The sequence below is a fragment of the Acanthisitta chloris genome, unplaced genomic scaffold (assembly GCF_000695815.1).
Source record: "Acanthisitta chloris isolate BGI_N310 unplaced genomic scaffold, ASM69581v1 scaffold5417, whole genome shotgun sequence".
Lineage (NCBI taxonomy): Eukaryota > Metazoa > Chordata > Aves > Passeriformes > Acanthisittidae > Acanthisitta > Acanthisitta chloris.
Genome location: NW_008680812.1, coordinates 82,303 through 101,415, shown reverse-complemented (window position 1 = coordinate 101,415; position 19,113 = coordinate 82,303).

Below are 19,113 nucleotides of genomic sequence, written 5' to 3'. Positions count from 1 at the left end.
AGAGCATAAAGCTCTGACTAGCAAACATTTATGAACCTGAGTATAAGTGTGCTGCTATTTTCACAAGAAAACTGCCATTACAAAAAACCCAGCAAGGGCCCTTCCTGGCACTTCCCTTCAGAAGACAATTGGTTTCATGGAAAAAACACCAGCAGCTGCATTACCAAATAACCTGAAGACTGTGCTAGGTAAATAATAAAAAATGGATCTCTGAGTGAGATGCAAGAGGTGGAAAGAAATTAATCTTTGCAGCTCCTCTTTATAACATCAAAATAATATATCCGACCAGTGAAAATCCAAACTGAAGGTGTAATTATAGCTGAACACGCAGATAGTGTTTGTTTTATGAGACAATGTAAATGCACCCAAAAGCACTAGAAGACAGATCCTACCTTGTAGTTTCTAGAATCCAGTATTTAGCCCAAAAGTCTTAAAAGACTGCCTAAATTTCATATGTCAGATGTAGAGTTATCTGAAGAGAGAAAGAAACCAAATTACTACAAACATACTGAAACACAATAGAAATGCAATGTTCCCAACTGTATACATACTTCATAAGCCACATAAAAAAGTCTTTTCAAATGCAACCCGTAGAAAAAAAGGTTTCAGTTCTGACAAGTTCCTTTCCCTTGCCATGAGCGTTCAGCCTAAATTGCTGCCCTCTCTAAAAGTTTTCAGCTCTGAAGAGCAGAAAACTTGAGAAGATGAATAAATTATTATCTGGAGATATCCTGAGATAATCAAGACACTTAACAGTTACATTGTTGGTTTGTTCAGTTTGTTTTATTTTGCCAGTGATTCACTTTAATCCAATGGTAACTTGTTAGCTTTCAGTCCTGTTTAATTATTTCTAGCTAAAACACAAACAAAATATTGATTTGACACTAACCAAACCCATCTAACAAAGTTTCCATAAAACTGAATTTACTTATCCCTTTCCTAACTGAACCATCAGTGATGCTTTCTTCATATTTCACATAAGAACTTTAGATATTATTCTAAGAAAATGAATTCAGGACAAAGCCAAAAACAGATATTAAAAGATAATGCTACTGGATAATTCTTGTTTCCAGCTCTGTCTACATATATAAGTGTAAATTCTTCATGATACTCCAATCAAGCTGAATTAAAATGCTTTCCAAGTATAATTTTGTGCTATATGAGCTTGTCCTGTTAAAAAATGAGAAGGGAATAAAACAACCTTGTGATTATGAACTGAAATAGTTCTGCTATAACTTTTTGAGAGCCAGGCAGACTGTGGTCTCGCATTCCTTATTTTTACAAATAAAAGAAAATGGTAGTCAGAATTTAATACATTTATCTAGGACCTCCAAAGCTGAACTTACAAGAAATAATAAGGCATCAAACTGGACTTCTGGAAGTCTCTCATGCCCCAAGCACTCCAGCACTGCACATAGTTCAAGGTGTTAAAGTGGCAGAAAGTGGCCCTTCTGTACAATAGCTGCCTAATAACTGTTTTGACAACAGCACCAAAGGAATTATAAATAATTATCACTTCCAGGCAGATGCTACTTACAGGTCTCCCACTTAGCCTCACCCTGATTACAAGATGTGCAGAGGTTTTGTAAACCTTGAGGAGCTGAAGCGCTGCCCTGTACAAACAGGTTTTTCATTTCCCAGTTAAGCGAACATAAAGGTTGCTCTGAGGCTCTTTCTCATTCTTTTGTCTGCATTATGAGGTTACTAAGACTTGGTGAAAGTATCCAGACTGTCAATTTTCACATCCCACCCCATGTCCATTCAAATGCAGTAAGTTCCTCAAAGCCATATGTGGTCCATGCCAAGAAGGGGTTTGTGTGTAGGGTTCCTGAGAGCAATCACACAGTGATTGTAAAGGAAAAGGCATAACCTGCTCTGACAGGCAGGATTGTCCTGAGCTGCAAAGACAGTCAGGAATGTCATGGATTTGCACAAAACTACTTGAAGCCACAGCGGGAGAGAAGGAATTACAAAAGGCTTTTTGATTCCAGATACACAACAACTGAGACCCAGCAGAGCTTCCCCTGATCCTCATGACTACAGCAGACAACCTACACATACTCTCTGTGGGGGAAATTTACTTCTTCAATCATGGTTGCATCAAGAAAGAAGGAAGGCAGAGCAGCTGGTAGGGCAGTAAACCAGGGCTCTGAGCAAGTAGGAACACTTGATCCTCCCTTCTTCTAATTATATCTAACACAAGAGTAACACGACAACAAATTGACTCCTTTTAATCCTCTTGGTACCATATCTAAAGTGCCATACTGCCAATCTGTCCCAGGATTTTCCAGCTCTCTATTTTAAATGTCACAGCTGAGTCAAGAGCCAGTGTCAGGAGAATGAATATGCAGTCACCTGTAAAAGAGTTTGCACTAATATATCCTCTGTGCATGTTCTGTCATCAAAATCTTTTCCCATCTCATCATTTAGCCCTCAGGGTTAACATGACCTAGAAAACTGTCAATTTCATAATAAAACATTTTTAATATAATTTTCTTCCCAGATTCAACAATCTCCATCAACCCATGATGTAATGGTGACAGAATCGATAGGTGGTGAGCAACATCCTATTTGTTGAAGACTTTGTCGAGCATGAATTGCTTGCCTTCTCCAAAATCTGTGTTTATACAGATTAAAGGAAAGGAAATGACTCATTAGAAATTATGTCAGATGAACAGGTTAAATTGCAACCACCCTCACCTTTGTTTTTAAGCAGGACAACAGACATGGCAAGGAACCAGAGGCAAAGAGCTGAGGGCTACAGTGATACCAGGTTGATAGCCAAGTTAAACCTATGTATACTAATACACAAATGGCTGCAAGTTAGTCTGTCCTTTCCTCTGTTTCTCCGGTCTGGGCAAGGAGGCACACATAAGCTCTCTGGATTTTGAATAGCAATAAAACAATAGTTCAAGAGCAAAGCTCTACTTCAATTAGACAGGGAAATGCAAGTCAGCAGACTGAGAAGCCACTTTTGAGACACTCTCCCCCTTCTGCTGCAATGTTTACTGATTTACCTGAGCGTATACATCTTAGTTATGGCCTCTAAATACCTTCTTACTAATTCTCCTCTGAGAACAATACAGGGTAGAGCAGACCATAAAACTGCCTAAAGTCAAATGGCAGAGAGCTGGGCTTTTCACTGCTGGCAGAATGCTGCTATGTGGCTCTCAACCAACCTCAGACGGTCGTGCTTTCCACTGCCACGTTTGGTTGCTGCTTCTCTGCCTAGAGAGGCAGCTGCAAGCAGGATGCCATGCCATAACAAGGAGGAGATTCCCACTTCATCACACCACCAGCACAGAGCCAACCACCTGCACCTCAGTCAGCCATCAGGGCTCCTCTTGGCATGGGCTCTGTATTTGCTCTATGGAGTAACAGTATGCCCAGCATTTAAGCCCAGTGTTTAATTGAGCAGGATTTTAAAATCTCACTTGCTATCAGACACACAAAATCACTAGAAGACAGGAAAACAGTTTATGGAAGTGAGTTTATACCTCTCCATGATGAACTGTGGGGTAGGTTTAGCACATTTTTTGGAGCAGCAGTATTTAGACCAGTCAAAGCCTGGTCCAATTTTTGTGACTGTTCCCTGATCTCAATATAATTCCCCAGAGCTACACTGGGTTGTGATGTCCAAGGCTGTGTGTCTCTTACATGTGCTCTTAGGAACACCAGGACATGTCCCCATGCCCACACTGATGATAATGTCATCTGTGGTAATAGCATGATTCAACAGGTGAAGACAGGGTAGTTTCCTGGCAAACTGACTCCTCTCATGAAAGCAAAGCACTTGCTTCAGCAATTGTCTTCAACACAGAAATTTATCAGTTGCTTTTCATATGGCTTACAATTTTCCTGACATTTAAAAGCCAAAGTACCTTTGCCTTACAAACTCTCCCCCCATCGTTAGTACCTGACACAGAGCTCTGCATATGACCTTCTGCTCCTCTGAAACTAAATGAAGGCTCAGAGGTTTAGTTACCAAGGCAACTCTTTTTAGTATTTGTACAAAGTTATGTGCTTTGGAGGGAACCTGCAAAGCTGTCAAATCCCACAGGAAGGTCACCCGTGGCTCACTTTTAGGCTCATGTAAAAGAACCAGATCCAACATAGGTCTGAGCTCTAAAAAAGTCCTATAGTGCTTTTATAAGTCTGTCTAAACCAGGAGAAGCTCCATTGCATGAAAGTAGCAGTATCTTGCATATTGCAAAATACTATGCTTTTGAAAGATACTTAGCAAAAAGGACAAAATAAGCAATACTTCTGCAGCCCAAATGAGAGCTCTACCTGCAGAAACAAAATGGTTTTACAAAAGAGCAATAAAACTGAAGAAATCTAGTGTCCCCTGGATGTGGCTGTACTAGAGGTCCCAGTGGGAAAGGTGGTTTATTGGACACAATTCCAGAGGGTAATTGGCAGAGCATCTTTTAACTTCCCATGGAGTAAAACCACGTGAACATGAACAAATTACACCAAAATGACTGAGTGCCAAAGTGCTCAGGATTTAACAAAGGGAAATTTACTGCCTAAACCAAGAAAATAATCCTAACTAAAGCTCAGGTTGAACAGTGCCAAAAAACTCCAGGGCATGGCAAAGAGAATGAACCTCAGGCAAGGGTCAGAAGGATGCTACATCAGACATGGGTGTAGGTAACAGAAGTCATGAAAATGAGAAAAGGATGAGATCACCATTTCCGGTGGTTTAGTCCGTGCATGGACTCCATGGGCATAATCCATGAAACCAGCAGGATTTTTCTATCACCATGAAAAGAGATCATTGTATATTTGTTCTTTAATCCCATTAAAGAAGTGTTATAGAATCCCCACTGGTATTCTTACAAGTGACCACATACAATGCAGTATGTAGTTACCACAACTATAATTCACCAACATTTCCTAGTATAAGATGCAGTTTTCATTTGCTTACAGCTTTGTCAAACTATCAACATTGGAGAAGCAGCTTTATTTTGGCATTTCAAAATTTACACTTTCAACTTAGAGCCTTATTATTATTATAGAGTATTATACCTGTATTTTTCTAAGATAAGGCTAAGCTTGAGTTTAATCAGAGAACAATGGCACAGAGTGCAAAATCAGCAAACTGAAGATGCAAGGGGAAGGATAAGTTTCTAGTTAATTCAAGGTTCAATTCCCAATTCTACAGCAGGATTTTGGTGTAGTTCTGAGTGGGGGAGAGGATCAGGCTTGACTGCATTTCTAAAGTGAAATGGGGCAAGAATGATTCTTCTTTACCAGCCTCTTTATATCCAAATTAAGTATTTTAGGCTTCCCCCTTTGTGAAGGTGTGAATCCCTACAGCTAACAAGGATGAAAGAGGCAGTGGTTTGAGAAATGCTGTCTCAGCTATATGTGTACTTTCACAGTGTACACTGAGGTCCTGCTCAAGACAGCAGAATTGTCTATTCCTTGTTGAACAGCTCAGCCTAACATGAACCAAACAAAGGAAACCAAGTCCTGATTTATAGCCTCGACAATGCTGCCACCAGCAAGAACATCATACAAACTTACTGAAATCTGTTAGTGGGAAGGCCACAAGCTGCCAAAACTGGTTTGAGTGCCAGGACTAATTGTTTTTACCTTGCCTAATTATGCTAGATATGAAGTTGCACATCTCTGACAAGTAACAAGTAGCAGAGAGACAGCCCAGAACATACATACCTTGCTGCTGTTTTCTCAGTAACAAGACATACTGTCCTACTTCTTGAAATACAGTTGCATGACATTCCTAAATAATCACCAGCATGACTGTTTTCAAACACACAGCTCAACTCCATGCTGAAAAGTACTTTAGTCACACCGAGGCCTACCCATCTCTCTTGAAATAAAATGAGTTATTTTAAGAAAATGATGGTCTGAATAAATTCTTGCTTAGCAAATACAATCTTGATTGAAAAATATCTGTAGAAAAGTAGATAAACATTATAATGCTGCATTTGTGTGTGCTAACTATATTGAGACCCCAGATCAGGTAAGTACATAAATATATCCTTATAGAAAAGAATTTATTATTCTTACTAGAAGGTTCTGACTTGAAGGGCATCTGGAAACAAGAGAACTGAGTCGTCCCAGGTTACTGTCAAGTTTTTTGTTTTGGTTGGGCTTTTGGCTTTCCTTTTTTTAATTTTATTTTTATTTGTAGCATGCTTGCTTGCTTTCTATAGACATTTGGGGCTTAGGTAAAAAAATCTGCAATTGTTAAGTAATTGTCATGCGAATCTAGACTGAATTGAGCTGTCGATCATCTGCTGCATTTAGCAACCTTCAGTCATACTTTCTTTTGGATTTAATGTTGTTTCCTCTCCTTCAAAGAAAAAAACCCAGCATTTCTTGCCAACAAGGGAAAATATTCAGTAAATGCAGTAGCCTGCAGCCTAACTATATCCTGATATATGTTCACCCCAGCAGTACACAAAGACCATCATCCCTGTTCCTGGTGGACTGTTAATTGGGTTCTCTCTCTTATTATACTCTATTACAGGAACAACTGTAATCAAATGGCTGTGCACAAAGAATACATCAATGACCCACTGCATGCAATTTTTTCTGAGACATGCTCTTGTTTTTCACCATCAGCCACCATTCCTTACAAATAAATGAATCTGTACCATCTATCAGAGAGCACCCAAAGGAGAGACCTGATTTATTCCACACTCCTCCCCCTTCCCTCCCACTGCTGGTTTTTTTATTTATTGAAACCAGACTGGACATTTCTGAGGAAGAAAAACAAAACTGGCAGAGGAAAAGATGATGCAAAATTAAACAGTGATGCTTGTATAATGGATGACACAACTTGTTAGAAAACCTTAATTGCTTTTTACCATTTGGTGCAAATATTTTCAGATACTCAAATAACCTTCTAAAGATTTCCCTTGAGAAGTCCACAACAGAGCACAGGATCCCTCTGCCACCAAAAAAAAAGTATTCTCATTAACAAAAACAGGCGTATTTACAATGTCAAAGCTAATTAACTAAGGTATATGCAATATTTGAAGTATGGATGCAGGACCTAGGTTTAGATATCACCAGTTGCTGGTACTATTACACAAGAACCAGCCTTGAGCCCTTTATAACCATGTGAGACTTCAGCATTAGAAAAGTGGCATGTTGATCCCAAGTGTGAAATGGTTTTTGAGAGGTTTGAAAGGCTTATACTTGGACTTGTACTCAAAATAACTTGGCAGCATGCTGAAAACAAACAACAAGATCCTTTTCTCCCCTATGCAATGCTTAGTTTAATTCTAGAGCTCTCTACAAAAGAGAAAGAATGTTGTGGAAGCCAAATTATAAATAGGTTGAAGAAGAAATTATACTCATTCATCATTGGTGGATATTAATCAAAACGGCCCAGCCACAGTCACACAGTGTGGAAAACAATACTCAGATAACCAAGAGCTAAAAAGAAAAACATGTGGAAATATACTTTAGGTCGACATTGTTTCACATACTGTTTACTGAGTTTTTCCAAGTAGCTACTGGTTGAGAACATTTACTAGGCTAAATCAACTTCTGGACTAACCTGGAAAAGAAAACATAGTGCCTCTAACATAGAAAAAGAACCAAGAACTCTAAAATAATTCTAGTTCTGTTTGTTTTCCAAAGTTTGAATAGAGAATGTGAACTGGAATTCAATGAAACTGTACAACTATTGCAATGTTTGCACTGGAAACCTCTAGACATTTTTATGGTGAAATTGCAACAAACATGGTCGTTTAAGTTATCCCATCCTTCTGCAATGTTTGCACTGGAAACCTCTAGATATTTTTATGGTGGAATTGCAACAAATTTGGTCATTTAAGTTATCCCATCCTTGATAACAGTGTTTCCTGACCTAATGAAAAACAACATTAAACATGAAGACAGAAGGGATGCTTAAAGAAAATTGTCTATCATAAAGTCATATGCAGTGCAGCAATGCTGCAAGATTTGCACTGAAGCAGCAAACCCCAAACTTGCACCAGAAAATGGATAAGCTTCTTTCCATTTACCTCCCAGTACAGCTACACAGGTGTTTTGTAGTATTTTGAGATTTGCCTCTTGCCAGCTATCTTAGATAGCGTTTTAGTTTTGTGATCCCTGGATGTGTTCAAGGCTAGGCTGGATGAGGCCCTGAGAAACCTGACCTAGTGGGTGGTATCCCATGGGAGAGGGGTTAGAACTAGGTGATCTTTAAGGTCCCTTCCAACCGAGGACATTCTATGATTTTAATTGCAACTAAGGAGTTGTAGGAAGAACCTTTCCTTATGACACTGCACTTCTGAAAGTGTCATAAAATTACAAAGGAGAAAAAACACCTTCAAACTGCTTTTGAATTAGGTTGTGTGCTGCCCCATCACCCATCTCCAGCATCTGGCATGAGAGATTGTGTGTTTAATGTATCTTGTAACTCTGCTTCAATGTCAGACTCTGACAAAACCCCTAAATCTAGTTCCTCAGGTCAGGCAGAGATGTTTTCTTCATTAATGTGCACCTGTTTCCAGCAGCTCAGGATCTGACCCACACACTAGAATGGGAGTTTGATTTGGATCCTGTCCTTGGAAACAGCAGAAATGGGCACCCTGAAAGCACATAACAACAGGTTTACAGCTGTTAACAGTTTACCTTACAATATGAAATACAGTCCCATACCCTTACTTATCACCCAGGTAGACTATGAAAAATTTAAAACCTTGTTTGCAAGTGTTAAGTCCTGTTCAAATAGGGCCCCATGAGGTGAGGAACCAATCCTCACTGCAATTTTACATCATAAATACTTTCTTTAGGTCCCAGAAAAGCAAAGTTTTCCAAATAAAGAGTGACAACATTCCATTTTAAAATAATTGACCCTTTTGGCAGCTAAAGAATCTGAATTTTGTTTGAAAAGTCAAGAGAATATTTTTCCTTTTTTTTTCAAAGCTCACTTTTTTTTTTTTAATGTACTTTTCCTAGCTAAAATGACATGTTTATTCTGCAGCTGTGCATAGAGCACAGATCATCTTTTCCATAGCCAGACAGGCTTGTTCAAATTCAGCAAAACAGCCAATAAGATAAGACCTAGGGGAAAAAACAGCAAGAGAACATCCTTATGAAAAACATTGCTAAAAAAGCACATGGGCAAATGTCAAGAACAGGGAAGACAAATAATATAAAAGCAATAACATAAGTAATGACATTCAAGGCAAATATTAGGTGGGCTTAATGCAAGCTCTGTGTGTAAGGTAAATATTCAGTAGAGTGTGTGGAGACCATCCCATGCCTGTGCATGGGAGGAGGAGGAGGATGATGACCACCCCTTGGAGCTCAAGCTTTTCTGTAACAGTTCTCAATGCAGCAAAAAATAAGACGAGAAAAACTTGCTGGCAATAATGATGCCAAAGAGAATCCAGCAAACAAAAGCAATTATCAACACGCAGCACAAGACTTTTCTAAAAAGCCAAATGGCTTTTTTAATGAAGTAGCTGGAAGACAATATTATTTACAAAGTCAAATTACATAAATAAATCGGTGTTAAACAAATTGCACACCAATGAGAAGGGAAGAAAACAAAAGCCCAAACAAACTTACAGGGAAAAAGGTTGAATGAAAGTCACAACAAGAGACTTCCAAGAAACATCACTTACTCCCACAGTGAATATTGCTGTATTCCTGAAGAGATGAAACAGGCAGTGGTAAATTGAACTAACTCATGTGGACAGAGGTGGTGAGAGAGACTTTTATTTACAAACTTTTCATCATAAAATGAGGAATTGTGGATAAGATTCTTTACTATCATCTAATTTAGACTTTCCCTAGTTTGAAAACTTAAATTCAGATTTTTTTTTTCAGTCAGAAAAGAACAAACCACCTGTGTAGCTTCCCAAAGAGCACCTTTTCTATGTGTTTTATATAGCATATTTACAATAGCAATGTTTATGCTCAACATATTTTGGTAGTTCTGCTTGAAATCTCAGATAAAACTAAAACAAAGCCCAAGTCTTTCTTTATGTTGCATTAAGCAATCCAAACCAAGACAGTAATAGTCTGACCACTGCTACACATCTCATGCACAATAGAGCATTTAGCTTGTGTAAAATAAAGTGCTGGGCACCACTAGGATACACTTTAAGCATACATACACCTGATTTTTTGTGCTCATAAGGATCCTTATGAGATTCCTCACTGTTTAGCTTAAGATGCTTCCTGTGCCATCAAACATACTGATGCACTGTAACACTTAGAGATACTGCTGTTTGCAAATCATTGCTTCTCCTCTACCCTATCTTTCCATTCTTTACTGACTTGTGCCAAAGTTGTTTGGTGCCATGAGGAAATACCTCCATGCTCAAATTCCTGTGTCCGTCTTAGGCCAGTTTCCAGGCTGTCTAGCCTGGGGAGGTAAAGGAAGGACAACAGCCTCCAGAAGGATTATACTGCACCATGCTAAAGATAAAAGAACACAGGAAGTTTGGGTTTATTTGAAATGAAGAGAACATTGCTTGCACTACCCTTGGTATCGCTCCTGCCATTGTATTTTGGGAGTTGGAAACTGCAAGACATCACTTCCACTTACATTTTTCTTCTAGGTTCAGTTGATGGATTATATGGACATTTCTGAATCAGGGAAAGCAGATGTCTGTTGTTTCCTTGCTGGTACTATAATAAACTACAGGGTTAAAGGTACAGACACCATCACTGACTTTCAGTTTGAGATATATATATATATACACACACATGAGCTGTCCTTCCTTTGAGATATATATATATATATACACACATGAGCTGCCCTTCCCACCTTCTCATGTGCTTACTCTACCTTAAGTGCATGCAGCAGCAAATTTTTGAAGTGCTAACAAATCCTTGCTTTGAAAACATTTCAATGAAAACCACCAAAACTCAGCCAGGACAGGCTTTGACTCAATGATGTGTTCAAAGAGGCACATTCTCTCCATCATGCCTCCTAATGTCTCAATCATTTCACCAAAAATTTGGGTTATTAAGAGCTATGATGATCTCAACAGAACACTCACCCTGCCCACAGGTGCTTACCAGGGTGACAGGTTTCCAGCTAGCTCATGTTGCATAGCTTTGATCTTCAACCAACACTACCCTCAAGCACTGGAGACTACAAGCTAACAGAGGATTCAAAATAATGATTCATATTCAAAATAATGAATAATTATTACCTGGAGCTTAATTTTGTAACAAAGTTTAACCATTAGTCATTAGTTTAACACTGAGCAGTGATTTAATGAATTCCTTTAATTTTTCAAGTCCATTTTACAAAATGTGCTTTAAACATTATCTTTGGAAATGTTTACAAAACATTCAAAGATGACTGACAAGCTCAAGCAGATATGCAAACCTCAAACATCAAAAGTCTGGACTATGTGTCCAAAGTTTAGGCCATTGGAAACAGGACTGAAAGCTTCCAAGGCATCATCTTTCCTGATTCCTGAACAATTTTTGTGGCATTCATGTCTTCTGGTATCTTTGCCCTGATTCAAGTAAACCCCAGAAACACTAGGAGAAAAAGAGATAAGGCTACCTCTAGCACGATAATAATAGCAAAAATCTTGGAAGAACCGTGTCCTGCCCTTGACAAGAAAGTTCTGTAGACCAGAAGTAGTGATAAAATGCTGTGCAATGTGGTACTCCTGCTTGGGAATAAAAGCAAACTCTGACAAGTTTGCTCACAACCAACTGTGTTGCAAGAGCAGAAAAATGCAATTACTCCACTGCTCAGAGCATTTGTACCTGCAGAATGCTTCACACACTCTGTATTTGTGCTTAATATAGTAGCTGAATTTAAAAGAAACTGTCAACAGCACAAAAGCACTTATTGCTCCCCATTCCCTTGTGATTAGTATCCTGATGGTAGGTAGGTATTCCCTTGTCCTGAAGGAAATGCCACAGCCACTGAAATAACTAATCCAAAGACAGAGTATGGATTTTTATGCTCATTTTCTGAATTCACATTCTCTTTTGAAAAAGAAAAATTATTAACAACTCCTAAAACAGCTGGAGCCATTTCCAAAATAATAAGAGAACAAAACAAAGCAAGGGCAGTCAAACTACTTGAATAAAACTGTCTTGAAAGCCAGTAGAGAGGAAAAAGTAAAACAAAATATAAAACTTCAAACTGTAATGAGGGAAGAAAAGGAACGAATCTAAGTTAGTAGACTGCTTCACCTTGAGTTCTGGGTTAACTTAGGCATCCCCTCTCATAAAACATATACTACATTCAGAGACCATCATGAAAAATAATTAGAATCTTGCAAAAATTTTGCAAAGAGGTATGAAAGAAATGGGTTTACCTCTGGGTTGGGAAACATACACAGACTGTAGCATAAATATGAAAGAATCAAGTCAGCTGCTTTGAAGGAAGAAGGAAAAAGTGAAACAACATACCTTCCTTAAGCAGAAAATAATTGTTGAAAAGTTAACACATTTACTGTTGTCACAGGTACAGATATATTTATATATGGCTTAATGGTGCTTGATTTTACATGCCACTATAAATTTACTAAAAATAATTCAGTGGAGAACTAAGAATTCTCATGAACAAAAAGATTTGGATTTACAATTTCTAGGGGAAAATAAAAAGACTAAGTCAACTGTTATCAGCCTGAGTTTGAAAAGATACTTAGGAATATGCAATTTGGTATTAAAATACATCTGAAATACCTAACAGAGGCCAGGGACAGGACAGCTGAAGCTGAACAAGTTAGCATGCATCTCTGCATCATTCAGGAATTGATTCTAGCATGGTAACAATCACATTGAATTCAGATTAAAGGTGACAAAAGAATGATTTCTGAGCTCACATTTCTCTGTATGAAGACTTTACATAAGTCTGCTTGATGAAAATCAAACAGTGTGTAAACCTTCTCCAAAGAGAGAAGGATCTGCAAGACAGACATTTATGAACAAAGATGAAGGAAGCAGCAAAGAGAGCACTCTAGCAGTGTCTCTGTCAAGAAAATGACATTAATAATTTCCCAGAAAGTGAAATAATACAGGTGGAAAGATAATAAACACTAGTTGGGCAAGCATGACGTCTGTTCCTGAATCAAGATCAAGAAGGACAAAAATATCTACCATGAGCTGTTTTCTCTTTCTGCAGGAAATACAGCAACATGTTCTTTGTAGATGTTCAGCTCGTCAACTATTTTCATCAAATGTAGCTGAAGCTGACTGACTCAAAACTCATCAGGGAAAAGGGAGGACAGACTACCACATCCACATGCAGCCACGATCACAGTGCAACTGCAAATGTAAGATGCCTTGGGAAACCAAACAAGACTTCAGAAAATGTTTAAAACCCAGGAACTGAAGGCACCATCTGAACTAACATATAAGAGCAGAGCAGAGGGAGTCATGAAGGAAGGAGGCTTTAATGATCAAGGCTGACTATCAAGAAAAGCAAAGTACATGTGTGTAAATCAAGAAAAGACAATGAAACTTGTCCTAACTTAAAGCTAGGTGGCTGCTTAAGCAAGGCCAGAGGAGCAGAAACCCCCCAAACAACTGTCCCCACAGAGAGGAATCCACCAGGGGGGGAGAAAGACAGAAGGTGGAGAAGGACAGTCATCTACACTAAAGTCTCTATCTCAAACATCCTGTACATTATGGACAGGCAAAATACTCCAACTCTGAAGCCTGATATACTGAGCAACAGTCAGTCATAAAAACAGAAATCAAATGAAATCAAAGTGATAATTAATTTTTTTATCATAATGACCTGTGTTGCTGTCACTGACATAACAGGTTCAAGGACTCATCTGAGCAGTAATCTTAGCCCCAAAGATCCAACCTGAAAGGAAAGAAATGAATGAAGGAGGTGAAAACCACAGCTAAGTTGCAATAGCAGTTACTGCAAACTCCTTAAAGTAAAGCAAGCCCTATATTTGAACTCAGTGTGGCAATACAATAGTAACAGATAACAGAAAAAAAAATTCCATGGGAACTATGAAATACAATTATGTGGGTGGAGTGGGAGGTTGTACAAAAATCTTTAGCTCAGAAGAAATCTTGAAAATCTATCCAAGGCATCACAAGTAATGCATATAGAGCTTTCCATCACTTAAAAGATCAGTGGAAAGAATTGAGTGTGAAAAATGGTTTTGAAACCAGAGGTATTTGAAAAAAAATAGCAACTGGGAAAATAGAGAAGTAAAGACAAGAATCATATAAAACCACTGAAATTTAGTGACAAATGAAATAAGCATTGGGAAACAGATGGAGTTTTTGATAGAGATCAGAATTAGAAACTTAGAAGGTCAATTAAGAATGGAGGAGCTGATTCTGAAGACTCCGAATATAATACCAACCTGCCTGGTTTGGTTGTGTTCTCTAAACTGTCTCTCCTTACCATGAAATAAAATATTTGCACAGGTTTGGTAGACTATACAGTACTTTGTAAACAACTTACTGATAGCTACAGTATAAGAAAATTCTAAGAAAATGTCAGGATAAGGAATCAGTGGTATCATTTGAAGTGCCCTCTGGGGAAGTACAGACAGCAAAGTACTGAGGATGATTTTCCATTCCAATTTCTGTTTCAGAGTATCAAAACCAAAAATCATTCCAACCCCTGCTTAGATCACGTAGCTGGCTCAGAACAAGATGAATTTCCCACTGATACTATGTTTGAGGAAATTGCTCTTTGCATGTTCCCTCGGGCTAGGTGCCAAAAGGAAATTAAAGATACATTGGCCAACTCAGCTGCTATGCACTAACAGCATCTGAAAACAGCGCGTGATCTTTGCCATGTCAGGGCAAGCTCTCTGCAAATGAAAGCTAATAAGATTTGAATAGAAAGAAGTGCTGATAAAGAGTTTCTAATACCTGGGACAGACTCTCAGCTGCTACGACAGCTTTAAGAGTCAGGATAGAGTACTTGCTGAGGACTGGGACCCACAAAATCGTCATTTTCCTGACTGCTGTTTTCAGGTGGGCAAGGGGAGGAAGGAGGTTGAAAAGGAAGAAGCTTTTTTTTTCTTCCATAAATGTAATCCTTCCTTTAAAAAAAATACCAAACAACAAAACACAAAACTCCAAGATACATATGACTGGACAATCTGTACACAGCTCTAAACAAAAATATCACCTTAAACCAGCACAGGCAGCAAACCACTAAAAATTACACAACCACTTAGAACAAGGACACCTGGCTCCAACTGATTTCACCTCACTGCACTCCTCACAGAGGCAAAGCTTTCTCAGTCACAAAGATATTCAGTGAGATATCTGTCCTGGGAGATACTGAACACTGTCCCAATCCTGAACAACACTCAGTGTTGATGAACAAGAGTGACTCATTCCCATCTCACATAGTCTCAATGACAAAGACAGAGCACACCACAACATCCAGAACTGAGCCCTTTTTCTGTTGTCTATTATCTGCTTCACTCCATCCTTCCCATCATTGCATCACAGGTACCCACACAACTGTTGTGTTGCTTCTCCATACTCCTGCAAAAAGCAGCAGAGCTCCTCTGGAGAAAGGGGAAGCAGTTTCACACTTGTGTTTGGGCTTCCTTGGACTCAGCTAGACTTACCTTTTCTTGAACCTTGAAGTCATTTGAATTTCACTTTTAAATCTCTATTTGGTCAGTGTCCATGAGGAAGTATGATTTTCAGCATTAGTGCTCATTGATCATAGCATATCTAAAAGATACTTTCAAACTTCTATTCATTATGACACAGAAATCTGACAGGTATTTACTCAAAGGAACTTAGGATGCTAAGGAGGAGTTGGACATCTAAGTATTGTTACATACGCAATCATTCTCTGTTCTGAAGACTCACTGAACCCGTGTTGCTTCCCACAACAAAATAAATAAAAATGTGAAGAGGAGGTGGGTTTTTACAGATTACCTTCTCCTATTTTAGCTACAATATTAAATGCACTGTCATTCAGTGACACTCGTGTTGGACAAGCCACTCGTGGGGATGACCACATCACTCAATTGATAGCAGGTGGGGAAGCACAAGCCCTTCTTTTTACATACAAGAAGAGCAGCCCTTACAAATTTTGCAGGAACAGGCTAGAATTTGTGGCTAAAAAAACCCTTTTGCCTAGTCCAAAGGAAAACGCCACTTTCAGAATAAGTTAAGACTATTGCAAGCTTTGACAGGGCTCACTGACAATAACCTCAGTAAGAATGAGAATGGGTCTCAGATGCAGAGGGAGATGTATAAATATTCTCCATGGTTACAGATTTCAAACATAGTCATCTGTAGAGCGACTTTGCCCTCATTTAGTTCAATAAGAATGGAAGCATCTTCAAAAGCAAGTCACAGATCCTGTTTATATCACAGCCAAAAATTCTGATTATGCTATCTGTAACAGAACACACTTCCCAAAAAACCCACTGTGTTAATGAGATCAATAACATAGAAATGGGACATAAAGAAAGTACATAATCAGCATGGGTGAAGGTTGGACTGATGTAATATGGCCAGTGTAATAAGTATGCTATAAGAAAAGCATAGATCAATTGGAAAATGATCAGAAGTCTAGAAGACCTGAGCTGTGAAAGAATTAAATGAACGTTCAGCCTAAAGAGGAATCATCCAAAAAAGGACCAGATGGAAAAGCATTCAAGAATACAAAACACTCTCACAAGGAGAGAAAGAATCAAATTGAGATCTTGGAAGAGTAGTCACTGCAAGTTACTAAGTAGAGAAGGCACAACAGGCTTAGAAAATCATGTGAGCCATAATGGATCTGGCCATGCTTCTGTAAGATGACACTATCACATGTGCTTATCCCATTCGTACTCCTCCTCAGGCACATTGCTGTGATTACTACTGGAGGCAGACTCTAGTGTTACAACACAAGAGCAGTTTATGTAATCCCACTTGTTCTCCACACTCATAGTAAGTAGAAGGACAGAATGGTGAGGCTTAAATTTACACAAAGGAAAATTCAGATTAGTTCTGAAAACAAGGAGAACCAAAGGTCTCCCTATCAAAAAGGACAATGATTCTTGTAACTGAATGGTTAGAGAAAAGGCAGGATCTCCACTGAAGGAAGTTTTTGCAAAAGAAACTCACTGGGGTGACACAAATCCTTCCTTTGTAGATAGGGACGGACTGGGTGACCACCAGGCCTTCCCTCATCTTATGATATGAGGATTTAATATTGAAATGTTGTTAGCCTGCTATCCTCCCTGCATGAAAGGTCCCAGGACTGGTTTCAGAGGTCTGGGCTATCTAGAAAACACCTGGTTGAAGCACACCTATCATGCTGCAGTATTATTTCCTTAAGTGAATGGTTAATTAAAAAGAGGTGATGAAGAGCCTACCTACTCAAGGCCACAGCTAGGACAGTTATTGAGCACTATGGAAAGTACATCTGCCAACAGGCTCTATGAACCACCTTCTTAGCATACTGAAAATATCTTTGCAAACTGGTTGCTAGGTGCTCTGCTCCTTGACATTTACATGCTTGAGCAAAAATACATCTGCTGTTTAGTAAAACGTCATAATAAGTGTCATTTTTAAGCATTGTCTGCAGCAGTTCTGCTTAGCTTGTAAGCAAACCATGAGAACCATTCCAGATCTTAGAGGAAAGTCCTGTTATGTGACAGCCAAATAGCTGTTGTCTCTTGAAATTCTGTGGGCTGGTGCAGTCGGTGCAGCAACAGCAGCAGTGACAGGGTAAGTCTGGGGAGTGAATTTTCGATCAAGCTGTATGGGGGTTCCTGATCTCAGGGACTTGTGAGCAGCAGCCCAGAGCCCTGTTCGGACCTGGAGGCTCTTGACAGCCAATCAGGCAAGCAGGGAGCAGAGTTAGGAGCACCGTGGGAGATTTAAACAGCTCTAAGAAGTGCTAGTGATCAGGAGGGACTCTCATGGCATGGTGTGTCAGAAGGACGTGGTGCAGCAGTTTGCACAGCAGTTTATGCAGGCAGGGCGAGCAGGAAGATGCAGTCTCAATCCCTACAGCTTAGCTCAGGAGGAGAGGTTAGGTATGGTTTCCACTTGGCAGGGTTTCCACTTGTGGGTGCCAACAAGAATGTGACAATCCAAATGGAGCTACCATGGAAAAATGTGGGGATCCAGGTATTGGGCTGCAGAGAGTGCCAGAATCTGGTGATGGCACCAGACTGTTGCAGAGATAACACCTGTGTGAGGTGTGAGCAGGTGGATGTTCTGCTCCGAAGCAGAGGAAGAGATTCATGGGTGAAGCCATTCTCTTCCTGCCCTGAGACAAATGCACCAGGCAGATGCACCTCAAGTGGTGAAGGATCCTCAGCCCCCTCCACAACAAGCAGAAAGGAATCTGGAACATGGGGAGGAATGGAGGCAGGTCCCTGCTTTGGGTGGCAGGAGAATCCCCTCCTGACCTCCTTCTTCTCCCCATGTCCCCCTACATATTAGATACGAGGTGCTAGAAACAGATGACTGGGATAACAATGGTCCTGATGAAAGACAACACAGGATGCAACCTAAACCAAAACAACCAAACAGGAAAATTACAACTAGCTCCAAAATGGAGAAATCCTGCTGAGGGGACTGGAGGGCCCAATATGTAGACCAGCTCCAACCCACAGGGAATTCTGCTGCCTCCTTGAGGCCCAGGTAAGGGATGCAAACAAGAGACTTCCTAACATGGTGCATCCCTCTGATTGCTACCCCTTATTATTACTGTTCCAGGTAGCTGGAGATTATATTGAAGAAAGAAGTCTTAGAACAGTTAAAAGAGACTTCAGGGCACTGGGGCATTTAGTTAAAGGAGTTGAGGCACAGATTGTATTCTCCTTGATCAAGAAGAAATGACTGAAAGGAATAGGAGAGCTAGACTGATAAATACATGGCTACGGTGCTGGTGTCACAGGTGGAACTTTAGGTTCTTTGACCACGGGGCAGCTTGCAGGGCACCAGGTCTGTGTACATCAGACAGGGTGCACCTGACACAGAGGGGGGAAAGGATTATGGCCCAGGAGTTTGCAGGGCTGATTGAGAGATCTTTAAACTGGGATTGAAGGGGGAAGGGAATAAGACCAGGCTCACTGAAGATGAGCCTGGGGGTGGCATGCCTATGATGGGGACAAAGTCAGTAGCCCAGCTGTACTGCATGTACACCAATGCATGCAATACGGACAGCAAACAGCGGGAGCTGGA